Source organism: Hyperoodon ampullatus (genome assembly GCF_949752795.1).
Source record: "Hyperoodon ampullatus genome assembly, contig: scaffold_443, whole genome shotgun sequence".
Taxonomy (NCBI): Eukaryota; Metazoa; Chordata; class Mammalia; order Artiodactyla; family Ziphiidae; genus Hyperoodon; species Hyperoodon ampullatus.
Window position 1 is genome coordinate 145,638 of NW_027640426.1, and position 13,740 is coordinate 159,377.

General features: G+C 37.6%; 1 pseudogene across 1 annotated transcript in view; it reads left to right on the forward strand.

The window, feature by feature from the left end:
* The first annotated feature begins 3,139 nt into the window (after positions 1-3,139).
* LOC307070137 (centrosomal protein of 78 kDa-like) overlaps positions 3,140-13,740 on the forward strand; it is a 51,086-nt pseudogene continuing 40,485 nt past the window's right edge. Inside the window, exon 1 of the transcript in view lies at positions 3,140-3,226. The product of the transcript in view is annotated as a centrosomal protein of 78 kDa-like (transcript). The remainder of the gene's footprint in view (positions 3,227-13,740) is intronic.

Below are 13,740 nucleotides of genomic sequence, written 5' to 3' on the forward strand. Positions count from 1 at the left end.
GAGATGTTTTAAGTGAGGCTATTATGTGATTTTCAGACACCACCATATGTAATGGACTATATAATATCCCATTAGAGGAATAACTTCCAGTACTCTTACTGACTACTCTACTGACTTAACTAGCACAAGACACAGAAGCGTAAGGACAAAAACCACCTTACAATATAGCCATGTCTTGCACTTCACAGCTCTCAAAGCATGTGCGTTTGAAGAAGAAAAAAAGAACTGAAAAGTATAAAACCAGAAGTTATTCTGTGGAAAATTATTTCAATCATCAGGCATGTGAAAGATAAGTCAAAGATTCAGTTTTCTTCAATGCTTAGTCAAAACAGAAATTTCCTTCTGTCAAGAATATACTCCAGGGCTTCCCTGGTGGTGCAGTGGTTGAGAGTCTGCCTGCCGATGCAGGGGACACGGGTTCGTGCCCCAGTCCGGGAAGATCCCAAATGCTGCATAGCGGCTAGGCCCGTGAGCCATGGCCACTGAGCCTGCATGTCCGGAGCCTGTGCCCCACAACGGGGAGAGGCCACAACAGTGAGAGGCCAGCATACAGCAAAAAAAAAAAAAAAACAAAAACAACCCAATATACTCCAGGGGCTTCCCTGATGGCACAGTGGTTAGGAAGCCACCTGCCAATGCAGGGGACACGGGTTTGAGCCCTGGTCCGGGAAGATCCCACATGCCGTGGAGCAAATAAGACCGTGTGCCACGACTATGGAACCTTCGCTCTAGAGCCCGTGAGCCACAACTACTGAGCCTGCGAGCCACAACTACTGAAGCTTGTGTGCCTAGAGCCTGTGCTTTGCAACAAGAGAAGCCACCGCAATAAGAAGCCTGCACACCGCAACAAAGAGTATCCCCCAGTCGCTGCAACTAGAGAAAGCCTGTGCACAGCAACGAAGACACAACACAGTCAAAAATAAATAAATAAATAAGTAAAAGAATATACCCCATCAATAATGTGTGTAATGGAATGGTGTGAATGAGTATTTTATCAGAATTCCTGTAATGCACAAACCTATAGCAGTACTGAAATCAGTAATGCATTTAGAATAGTAAATATTTATGAGGAAGTAATCCATAGAGGTTTTCTCAAAGTTAACAAGGAACATTAATGCGACATTATCAATAATAAATTGTGATGCTGAAATAAACTTTTCTAAACTATTAATAACTAAAAGCAAACTCTAATCAACCATGTGAAAAGAAATCTATGTCTATAAACTACAAAGTTTATTTCTTAAAATTTTATTTCTAAAACACATAAACTGTCATATGAGGAGGCAGTTAAAGAATATATAGCTACAAGAGTGGGGAAAATGTTTTATAGAGACACATCTGGCAGTAGTTAATTTTCAAATGTCATTTTTCTAGATTTTGTGACACCTATAGTATTGATATTTGAAAGCATTTAAAAAATTGTAATTTGAAGATTTGCTACTTCCAGGTAGAGTAAAATATTTTGAAGTAAAACAACATTTCCAGTGAGAAAAATTTTAAAAGCCAAATAAAATAGTCAGCATTCAATCAAAAAGTTCTAGACATACCAAGAGATAGAATCATATGACTAAAATTCTAAGAAAAGAACAGATAATACAAAAATATTTATATGAGATATTGTGTATAATTATCAGGAAAAGTCTTTATCAAGAAAAGTCTTTAAAATCATCAGAATTAATATTATATTTTATTTATTTGTATATTTTATTTATATATAGATATTTATATATTTATATAAAGAACTTAAAGATAAAGCCCTAGTTAAGGCAGTGACAAAAGCAGTAGCAGTGGCAGTGAAAAGAAATGGTTATAGTCAAGGATATTTTGTCAGTAAAAGTCCAAGATCAAATGTCTGACTGCATACATGGGATGGATAGACGGAGTGGGAAAGATCAAAGTTAACTATAGAGGTTCTAGTGAAGATGGGGTTGCCATCACCCAACCCTAGGGGTTGCGATCATCCCCAACGTCTAGGAGACTCAAAGGGAAGGTCATGGTCGAGGAAAAGTTAATTGCTGGGAAAATAAGACTCCCAGTCTCTCCATCTCCTTACACTAGTTTTTTTTTAAACATCTTTATTGGAGTATAATTGCTTTACAATGGTGTGTTAGTTTCTGCTTTATAACAAAGTAAATCAGTTATACATATACATATGTCCCCATATCTCTTCCCTCTTGCATCTCCCTCCCTCCCTATCTCACCCCTCTAGGTGGTCACAAAGCACAGAGCTGATCTTCCTGTGCTATGCGGCTGCTTCCCACTAGCTATCTATTCCTTATAGCAGTTTTGTCTTTCTGCTCATATACGTAGCAGCATTTCATTCAAGGGGAAAGTCATTGATCTGACTGGTCAAATTAAACACCATAGTTCAAGGCACATTTACAGTGGTTAGTTCCTCCACAATTTAGAAAGTAACGTTCACAATTTCCCTCTTCCTACACCGCGGAACACATTGGCCATTCCTCCAAAGTTTCCACTCCATAGAGTGGACCAGAGATGACGTTAGCCCAGAACTGAGAGCTTGGCATGAGATGGTGTCAGCCCCACCTAGAGCTCTGGCATAAGTTACGACCCAACTCAGCTCTACAGAGAGTTCTGCATGGAATCTTGTCTCAGCCATAATAATGTGATTCTGTTTTTCATTTGGTTTTCTTCTTTGCTTAACTTTCCCTGGCCACTCTGACAAACAAAATTTCAGGAAATCCTGGGCCACTCACTAACTTTATTCCATCTAATGTTATCCAGATTCCCAAGAAAATTACTAACAATAAAGGGGGAAATTTGGAACATGGTGAGTTTTAGGTGCCTGAAATATACAGGTAACTGAATCCAGTTAAGTAGCAAATTATTTGGATCTCAAATATGCCAGTAGAAGACCAGACTAAGCTCAATTTAATGTACTCTTACTGGAGACACATGTAAATTCTGGGTCAGTTTTGAAAATGTTAAAAGCACATAGCTGAGATTAAAAGAAAGAAAGGAACACCTGCATGTTTCAGAAAGTAACACAGAAATTAAATCCAGAGAAATAAGAGCAGACTGATGTGTATGGGTTCCGTTCCTTAGTATAGGCCTTACGTAAATAGGGGCTGGAGCTAGAAATCTAACATTACCTTGAGGCCAGGAATTTAGACTCAGGATGGAACAATATGGAGAAGTTAGTACAGATATCCTACAGAACTTTCATGAGGAACTGCTTAGTCCATTAAGAGGGCCAAGGGAGGTGGTGAGGAAGATTGATATCTCTTGAAAACCTTCAGGTACAGAAAACATCAACACCTCTGAAAAGTAGGCCTGTCCTTCCCAGAGTTGTGATGGCCAGGTTGTCACTATCCTGTAAGGCCCTGTATGAATCAGAAACTGCAAGGAGAGTAATTCAAAGAAAACCAGATGCAGGATGGGTGTGGCAATAAATCCTAGGACCCTATCAGAAACAAACTTAAAAACACACTAGAGGGAAATTTTAACAAACCAGGGCAGAGAGTATCCTAACCAGAATAAAATAATAATTCTGAGGAAGTTACTTTACTTATTTAAGTAAGATTCAATGCATTGCCATGGCCAGGCCCTTTTGAAGAATTCTAAAACATATACAAACAATTCATTTACATCTTATATATCCCACCATCCAGAGCAAAATTCACTTAAGAACTGTACTGGTGGAAATTGGGCAGCACTATGGAGAAAATACAATGTGTTTACCATCAAAAAACATGAAGGTAAGAAAGATAATGTCTAATTTTTTAATTATCCTGTGGTTTCTTGAAATCTTTTGGAAACCCAAACTAGAGAAACCTAGGAGGAAATGAAGATTTAAATATTTAGAGATTTATCAACTCATCTATAAAAGCTTTATTAATCTCTTCCTTTAATAACATTCCTGAGAGGTATAAATGTGTCCAGTGATAGGGTTGAATAAGCCTGAGAGAATTTCAATTGTTTACTATTCTTGGTCAGCTCTTTTTTTTTTTTTTTTTGTGGTACACGGGCCTCTCACTGTTGTGGCCTCTCCCGTTGCAGAGCACAGGCTCCGGACATGCAGGCTCAGCGGCCATGGCTCACGGGCCCAGCTGCTCCGCGGCATGTGGGATCCTCCCAGACCGGGGCATGAACCCATGTCCCCTGCATCGGCAGGCGGACTCTCAACCACTGCGCCACCAGGGAAGCCCTCTTGGTCAGCTCTTAAGACCTTTCAGGAGCATTTTGATTTTCATGACCTCATCCAACAAAAGCAGGATATTTTACAGAAAGTCCTGGTCCACTTTTCGGCTTGCTTTTGTGTTTATGTTTTTGGTTTTTTCACATCGGGCCGTACTTAGGCTACCTATTGCATACTCCCTCATTCATGCATGCATTCATTCAAACAATATTGACTGAGTTGAGACATTTAATTAACACTCAATAAATGATGTTTAGATGAATGAATGCACTTTCTATCAAAGTAAGTGTAAGTACTGAGAAAAATTACAGAATGTATGATCCCAGCCCCACAAAAGCTTATAACTGTGTTGAGGATATAACATATGCTGATGAAATAACTAATATATCATATTGGACAGTGTCTAAGTTCAAAAATGAGTTTTTATAAATAATCAGAGCCTAAGGAGCACAAAGAAGGGACAGTTCATTATGGGTTGAATCTATCAATAAATGTACATTTCAGATGAGATTTGAGATTGACCTCAAAGAAGAGGACTTAGATATATGAACAGAGAACAAAAAAGGCATAGTGATAGCATGTGCATAGATAGTGTGGCCAATATTTATGTTCTTCATTAAAGACAGTCAGAGATAACCCAAATGTAACTGTTTCCATGGGTCCATTCTCAGTATCCAAAGAAAACGGCAAATCCTATCTTAGTAAAACTAATGAAAAACACAGTCTTTAACAAAGAGATTGTGAAGGAAAGGGGGAGAGAAAGGCTTGCATCCCACACCACGCAACAAAACTTATTGAATTCTTTGTTTAATTGTCTCCCTCTGAAAATTTCCTCTCCCTCTCTCTGTACGTGTCTCTTCTCCCACATCTGGCCACACTCTACCAGCCATCTTTCCAGATCTTTCCAGAACTCTCCATCCTAGTTTCATTAGGCCACAATTTAAACATCTCACAGGTCTCCAGGATGCATCCCCATCACTTATTCCACAAAGACAAACAAAGGACACTTCTCAGGATCACGTTTCTTTGACGGAAGAGGTCATGAGGAGTGATTATAAATAATATAAGGTGGAGAGCAGTGACTTAAAATACCATTTTTCACCTTAGAATGTGAATACAGGGAACTTTGGGAAACTAGAAAATCTAGAAAGGATTCACTGATAATTATTTATGTTCAATGAATAAAATAAAATGTAATAATACGGCTAAACTCTGACAGATTCACTTTTTCAAAAGTTGCTTTCACACACCTTCACTATTGGGATGTTTGATAAACACACCTTTCCTTCTTTACTTTCTTCTTTCTTTGCAGATACTGGCACCAAACTTTCAAACAATAAGAACCTTCCCATAAGTCCCTTGCCAGGCAAGATTAAGGTATGACAATCCAAACAAAGTTTTGAAGAAGATAACTGCTTGAAAGCACAGGAAAAGAGCTGGGTTTCTCTTATTCAACAGTCACATAATGAGTAATGTGCAAATTGGTTTAAAAAGTCTCTCTGCATGAGGGGCTAAGGTTAAGATTAGAACTTCTGAGGCCAGAAGAGCAAAATGACTACAACAATCCACATATTTTCAAGAGCTGCCCTTTGGATGTGAGGGATTGATTTTTCCCACTATTTTTTCAGCAACCCACTGGTGTCTTTATTAAACGACATAAGAGAATACAGTGTGGCCAAGAAGGCTTAGATTTCCTTAGCCCCAAGTCAGATATTCTCCAGTGACTGTCCACTCAAATGAAAAAGAGAGATTTACAAGAGGAAACGGGATACCACTGAGTGTACTTTAATTTTACCTGAATTATTTGTTTTGTTTTCAATTCTCTGCTGAAGTGCCTCCATTAATATATTTTTAAGACCATTTCCTTAAGTTGAAGTATTCATTCAGTATATTCATTTACTATAATTTAGAAAAGCCAAATGATTTAGGCAAATTCATTTCTATATTGCCACAGCAGTGTACTGTGAACTAAATGACACCTGGCAGTTCTTTACTCAGATACTAACTCAATTAGAAGGCAGAACAAGGATACCTACCCATTCAGGGAAGGAAAGGTCACTTAGCCTCTGTAGCTCTCTTAGGTCTCTTATCATCACAGTAACAAATTGAAGACTAAAAACCATATGATCATCTCAATAGATGAAGAAAAAGCTTTTGAAAAAAATTCAATATCCATTCATGGTAAAAACTCTCCAGAAAGTGGGCATAGAGGGAACATACCTCAACATAATAAAGGCCATATACGACAAGCTCATAGCTAACATAGTCAATGGTGAAAAGCTGAAAGCATTTCCCCTAAGATCACGAACAAGACAAGGATGCCCACTCTCACCACTTTTATTGAAGGTACTTTTGGAAGTCCTAGCCACAGCAATCAGACAAGAAAAGTCAATAAATAAAAGGACTCCAAAATGGAAAGGAAAAAGTAAAACTGTCACTGTTTGCAGATGGCATGATACATAGAAAATCTGAAAGACACCATCAAAAAATTATTAGAGCTCAAAAATGAACTTGGTAAATTTGCAGGCTACAAAATTTATATATAGAAATCTACTGTATTTCTATACACTAACAGTGAACTATCAGAAAGAGAAATTAAGGAAACAATCCCATTTACAATCGCGTAAAAAAGAATAAAATACAGAAGAATAAATCTGCCTAAGGAGGTAAAAGACCTGCACCCAGGGAACTATATGACACTGATACAAGAAATTAAAGATGACACAAACAGCTGGAAAGATATACCATGGTCACGGATTGGAAGAATTAATATTGTTAAAGTGACCATCATACCCAAGGAAATCGACGGATTCAATGCAGTCTGTATCAACATATCAAGGGCATTTTCCACAGACCTAGAACAAATAATTTTAAAGTTTGTATGGAAACACAAAAGATCCTGAATAGTTAAAACAGTCTTGAGAAAGAAGAACACAACTGGAGGAATCATGCTCCCTGGCTTCAGACTGTGCTACAAACCTACAGTAATCAAAACAGTATGGTACTGGCACAAAAACATCCATCACTGGAACAGAATAGAGAGCCCAGAAAGAAACCCATGCACTTATGGTCAATGAATCTATGACAAAGGAGGCAAGAATATACAGTGAAGAAATGTCTGGGCTTCCTTAGGGATGGTTTCATCAATTAATTTGTTTTCTTAAATGGACCATACTTTTCCATGTCTTTGTATACCTTGTGACTTTTTTGGTTGAAAATTTGTCTTTCAAATATTATAATGTGGTATCTATGGAAATCAGATTCTCCCACTTTCCCAGGGTTTCCTGGGCTTTTGATTGTTGGAGGCTGTAGTAGTCTGTTTGTTTAGGGACCTTTCCAAACTATTTTTGCAATGACTGTTTTCCTTATCGTATGCACGCACTGAAGTCTCTGTTCCTTTAGTTCATGTTTAGCTAATGTTTTGACAGAGATTTCCTTGAATTCCTGCACCTAAAACAAACAAAAATAAATACACACAAGCACATCCATATGCACACTCAAAACCACACACCTCAGTCCATTGTGCAGATTGCTGGATCACTCCTTCAACATTTAGCTGACCTGCATTGAGTTCAGGGCTCAGCCCATGGTAAAAGCTTAGAGACTCCTCTGGTGTGTTCAGAACATGCATCTTATCTCGAGTATGCATGTGGCATTCCTAAGTTCTCTGGACATATGTGTACTTTTTGTAGGTTCTAATTTTCCAAAGAATCTCCCCCAACTTTGGCTCCTGTATCTTATGTGGTCTATTGTATTTCAATGCACAGTCTTCTGCCCCAGCCATCTGTGCTTTGTTAGTTCACCTTGCACTTTTTTTGAGCAATGACTGCTGCTTTTCCAGACTGTGTTCCAAGTTAGCTGAGACAGAGATAAGCATCTTGTGTCAGTCCTTCAGGTAGCTCCCAGAACAGATAGGTTAGAACAGATACACATAATAATCTGAGAGTACGGTCTCTTCTGCTCCCTCCTGAAGCAGGATTGAGGGTCCCATACTAGGAATGGCCTGCTGCTACTTTAAGACTATCACTGCATTAAGACTCCACCACTTTAACACCATCACTACACTAACAGTGGATGGGGCAAGGGCAAGTAAAAATGCCACAAAGCTTTCCTGCCATTTTCAAATTGCCTCTTCCCTGGTTCAGTATGTGTTTGGTTGCTATAAATCTTTGGCTGATTTCAGGACTAAGAGAAACTCAAAGAACCCCACAGCAAAAAACAGTATAATCAAACTCTCAGAAGCCAAACGACACAGAAAGAATCTTTTCTCCCAAAGGAGAAAGAAAAAAGAAATTTGTTACAAAGCAGGGATCCTCAAAAAGATTAGAGCTAATTTCCTATAAGAAACCACGGAAGCAAGAGGCCAGACATATTTAAAGTGCTGAAAGAAAAAAAATTGTCCACCAAGAATTCTATATTTGGCCAAACTGGTTTCAAAACTTAGGGAGAAATTAATGCATTCCCAGATGAACAAAGGCTGAGGGCATTTATTTTACAACTTCCTACCACTGCCCTATGAGAAATGCTAAATTGAACCTTCAGGTTGAAATGAAAGGACACTAGACAGCATCTCGAAGCTGTAGAAAGAAATAGAAATCTCCAGTAAAGATAAATACATGGGCAAATACTAAAGCCAGTATTGTGTTATTGGCTTGTAGCTCTACTTTTTATTTCTTACATGATTGAAAAAACAAATGTATAAAATAATCATAAATCCATGTTATTGGGCTCACAAAGTATAAAGGTGTAATTTGTGACAATAATAATGTAAAGAGGAGGAACAGAACTGTAGAGGAACAGAGTTTCTGTGTGCTACTGAAGTTGGTTTCAATTGAAATTATATTGTTTTAACTTTAGAATGGTAAATGTCATCTTCTTGATAACCACAAAGAAAATATCAATAGACTATATGCAAAAAGAAATGAAAAGGGAATCAAGAGTTCACCACAAGAAAATCGGCTAAGCACAGAAGTCAGTAATGAAGTAAATGAGGGGCAAAAAATGCATAAGACATACAGAAAACAAGCAGGAAATAGACAGAATTAAGTTCTTCCTCATCAGTAATTTTTGAAAAAGTAAGTGGATTAAGCTCTCCAATAAAAAGATAAACATTGGCAGAATGGACTTTAAAAACAACCATAATCCAAGTATATGCTGTCCGCAAAAAACTCACTTGATTTCAAAAGACACAAGTTGCTTGAACGTTAAAGCATAGAATAAAATATCCCATGCAAATAGTAACAAAAAAGAAGGAAAGAGAGACAGAAAAAGAAAGGAAGGAAGGAAGGAAGGAAGGAAGGAAGATAGATCTGGGATGGCTATGTTACTATCACACAAAATAAACTTTAAATCAAAAACTATCACAAGAGGAAAAGGAGGCCACTATATGTTGATAACAAGTTCAATCTATCAAGAAGATAGAACAACTATAAACATATATGTACCAAACAACCCCCAAATATGTGAAGCAAACATTGACAGAATTGAAGGAAGAAATAGATAGTTCTAAAATAATACTTGGAGATCAATACCTTGCTTTCAATAATGGAAAACACATCTAGACAGTCAGTAGGGAGGTAGGGGGACTGAATAACACATTTAACCAACTAAACCTAACAGCCGTATATAGATCATTCCTCTCAACAACAGCAGAATACACATTTTTCTCAAGTACACATGGAACACTCTCCGCGAAAGACCATATGTTAGGCCACAATACAAGTACCAATACATTTTTAAGAAATTGAAATCATACAAAGTATCTTCTTTAGCCACAGTGAAATGAAGGTAGAAATCAATAACAGAACCATTGATAGCCATTTCCCATCATGCCTGCCACACATGATATAAAGCAATGAAGGGAAAAACATAATTTACCACTTAGAAAAGTGGGAAAGAGGACATACCATTGACACAGAGTGTGTGCTGTTTCCTGTTGTCAGGGATAGAAATAAATTAGCATCATTTATTCATTAGTGTGTTAATTTCTTGGTCAATCATTGGGCAGCCCGTGTTTCTGCCTGATGGGAAGATTTCCTATACTCAGTGTTGAGTGGAGCCAACCTTGAAAGGGACATTTTAAAGGATTATACTGTGATGGGCTTCGCAGTACCCTTCCTCCTATGCCAGTATTTAGGCTGGGGTATTTCCATGGAGTGTGTACAATCGTAGGCCCCAGTTCACCAGAATTTAGTTTGACTCGTTCTGTTAATACATTCCCTCAGTACTTTGTCTTTTGTATCCTTTTGCATTTACTTCATTCTTTATTATCACTGCGAAACAACTTTGTTTCCTGTTCAGATGCCAAAAAGTGGATATCAATACCTCCTGAGTTTTACACATCACAGATCAGTTTTGGATATCAGGGACAGAGACAACAGCTATTTCCAATGACTTTGAGACATACTTTGAACATGTGATTAACATGTTGAGTGTTGAAATGTGTGTCGAGCTCATTATATGTGCTCTAAAAGGTTTCAAACTGCAAATATTTAAAAATCTCTATCTTTGAATAGTTTTCCTGTGCTGTCCCTTTGTGTCAGACTGTTAATGTGCAGTCTGGCACCTTCAAATAATGTGGCTTTGTAACCAATTATTTACATGTTGTTTTATCCACAGAGAATCTTTTTTAAAAAAATAAATTTATTTATTATTTATTTTTGGCCGTGTTGGGTCTTTGTTGCTGCACACAGGCTGTCTCTGGTTGGGGCGAGCGGGGGCTACTCTTCGTCGTGGTGTGCGGGCTCCTCATTGCTGTGGCTTCTCTTGTTGCGGAGCATGGGCTCTAGGCGCTGGGGCTTCAGTAGTTGTGGCACGCGGGCTTCAGTAGTTGTGGCTCATGGGCCCTAGAGCACAGGCTCAGTAGTTGTGGCACACGGGCTTATTTGCTCCGCGGCATGTGGGATCTTCCCGGACCAGGGCTCGAACCCATGTCCCCTGCACTGGCAGGCGGATTCCCAACCACTGTGCCACCAGGGAAGTCCCCACACAGAGAATCTTAAGGTCAAAACATACAACTCGATTAACTACACTTCCTCCTGTTCACATTTCCCTCATCTTTTCTTCATCTTCTGTCTATGTTTCCTTGGCCCTGTTTATATTGAGCGCTTTTGCCATTATATTTGATTGTATGTATTCCGGTGAGTTACCACAATGCTTTATGAGACACGCTAGGATATAAATGCATTTAAGTAATATATATATATATGTATGTATATATATATATATATATATATATATATATATATATATACACAATCACATATATATGTAGTTTGCTTGAGTGCAGTGTTTTTTGTTTTCTGTACTGAATTCATTAGCATGGGTCAGTATAATATTTAGCATTGGTCGATATGTAATTTGTAAACTAATAAAGTCTTAAAAGTGAGGAAATAAGTCTTTCAAATTTAATTATTTATTTTAAAGAGCAGAATAGCATACATAAACAGGTGCCTAATGAAAACTTGTAGTCTAATTTGGAACTCTCATGAACACCTATTCTTTTGTTCTTCTAATGGTATGATCGTAGGCCATTTGATTATTTTTATTTTTATGGCTTTAACTTTAGAATAATGAAATATTCGTAAATTTTAAAAAGTATTTTTCTTTATTTGATGGGGGTGGGATACTGGAGAAATGAAAGGTCAAACACCTATTGAGGAATCCATACTTCTCTATATAGTGTGTACTGTTATTTCAATAACTGATTTAAAATTCCTAAAAGGATGCTATAATAAGTTATTATGCCATTTTACAGACTGAATTAAGTGAATTTCAGGGAGGTATGAAACTTGCCTAAGGCTATCCAGCTGCCAAGTGGTAGAAGTGAGAATTAAATCCAGGTATACCTATCGCCAAAGTTTCTGCTCATCTCTTTACATCATCCACTTTTAATAGCCAATGCTTTTCTGCTTACAAATATGACTGAGGTTTCCAGACAGTCAACATTGCTTTTTAATCAGATAGAAAAATTACTGTTGCTTCTCTAAAGACATATTCCTTTTCCATTAAGTGACCTTAGTTGTTCAGATAATACTTCCAGACAGTAGTCATCATACAGTTGGACACTAAGAACAGAACTCAGGGATGTGTCTAGCACTCAGTAAAGACCAACTGGGCTCACTGATGGTACTTACGGTCATTTCCTCTAGACTAACATAATCTTATTAATAAGACCCTAATAATTCACAGTACTGCCCTTGCCTGATTGTTTGTTCTTCTCCCTCTATCACTCTCTCTTTCCCCATATGATTATTATTTTTCACAATTTTTGGTGAATTAAATTCAGGGATTAGTATTCAGGAGCGCTAGTCACAAAAGCAGAGAATCTTAGCTCACACCAAAGGAAGAAAATAGAGAAAAAGTATAAATTATATGAATACACACATATCACACATGTACCAACTATATGTTGCACACCTCCAACATCTATTCGGTATCTGCACATTTATTGTATATTAGCAGTAAGACAAGAAATGAGCATAACGCTCTGTTTACAAGATACAGAAAACAGACCCAAATATGGAAATTACTAGCGATGAGAATGGGGAAGAAAGACCACAACAAGGAATGTAGATGATATTTTTGTTTCTTAGCTATGATGCCAAATATTGAACTTTCAACTTGAGACAAGGAGGCCATAAAAAGTTGTATTAGTTTCCTAGAGCTGCCATGACAAAGTCCCAGAGACTGAGGAGGTTAAACAACAGAAATTTACTCACTCACGGGTGTAGAGGCTAGAAATCTGAGATAAGGTGTCAACAGGATTGATTTCTTCTGAGGTATCTCTTCTTGGTTTGTAGATGCCATGTTTTCCTTTGGTCTTCACATGGTCTTCTCTCTGTGCATGTCTGTGTCCTAATATTTTCTTTTTATAAGGACACCAGTCATATTGAATTAGAGCCCACCCATTTGACCTCATTTGACCTCAGTTACCTATTTAAGGGCCTTATCTCCAAATACAGTCAGAGTACGAGGTATTGGGGGTTAAGACTTCCACATATTAACTTGAGCAGGACACAGGTCAGGTGATAATAGAAGATAAGAGTAATTTAAGCAAGTAAGTAACTATTGTTTACAGTGAGTTGCTTAAGGATATGTATTTACTCAAGAAAAACAAGAAGAAATTACATAACACTCTGTGTTATACAAAGATATTAAATTAATCATCATAACATCCTGTGAGATGGGCATTAAATTAGACTAAGCAAGAGTAAGCAACTTATCCAGAATTGTATAGTTGGTACTTTCCAGAATTTAAACCAGGTATTTTCCCAGTTCCACTCTACGTTATATATTCATTTCATTATTTGAAATGAATTTTGAGTCTTCATTTTGCTTAGTTCCTGAAGTTATATGGAGATAGAAGGGAGTTGGATATTTTCAGTGACATTCACACATGGGGAAGGAAATTGAGTCCAGAAGCTTCAGCAATGTTTCCATGGAGAACGCTAACAACAGAACCAGAAACACCATTATCCTTTTGGTTCAGTGATCTTTCCTATAGCACTACAAGAATCAATTTTAAGAAGCCCAATGTTTTCCAAACTTTCACCAATGGGCTCTGTAGGTTCCTCTAACAA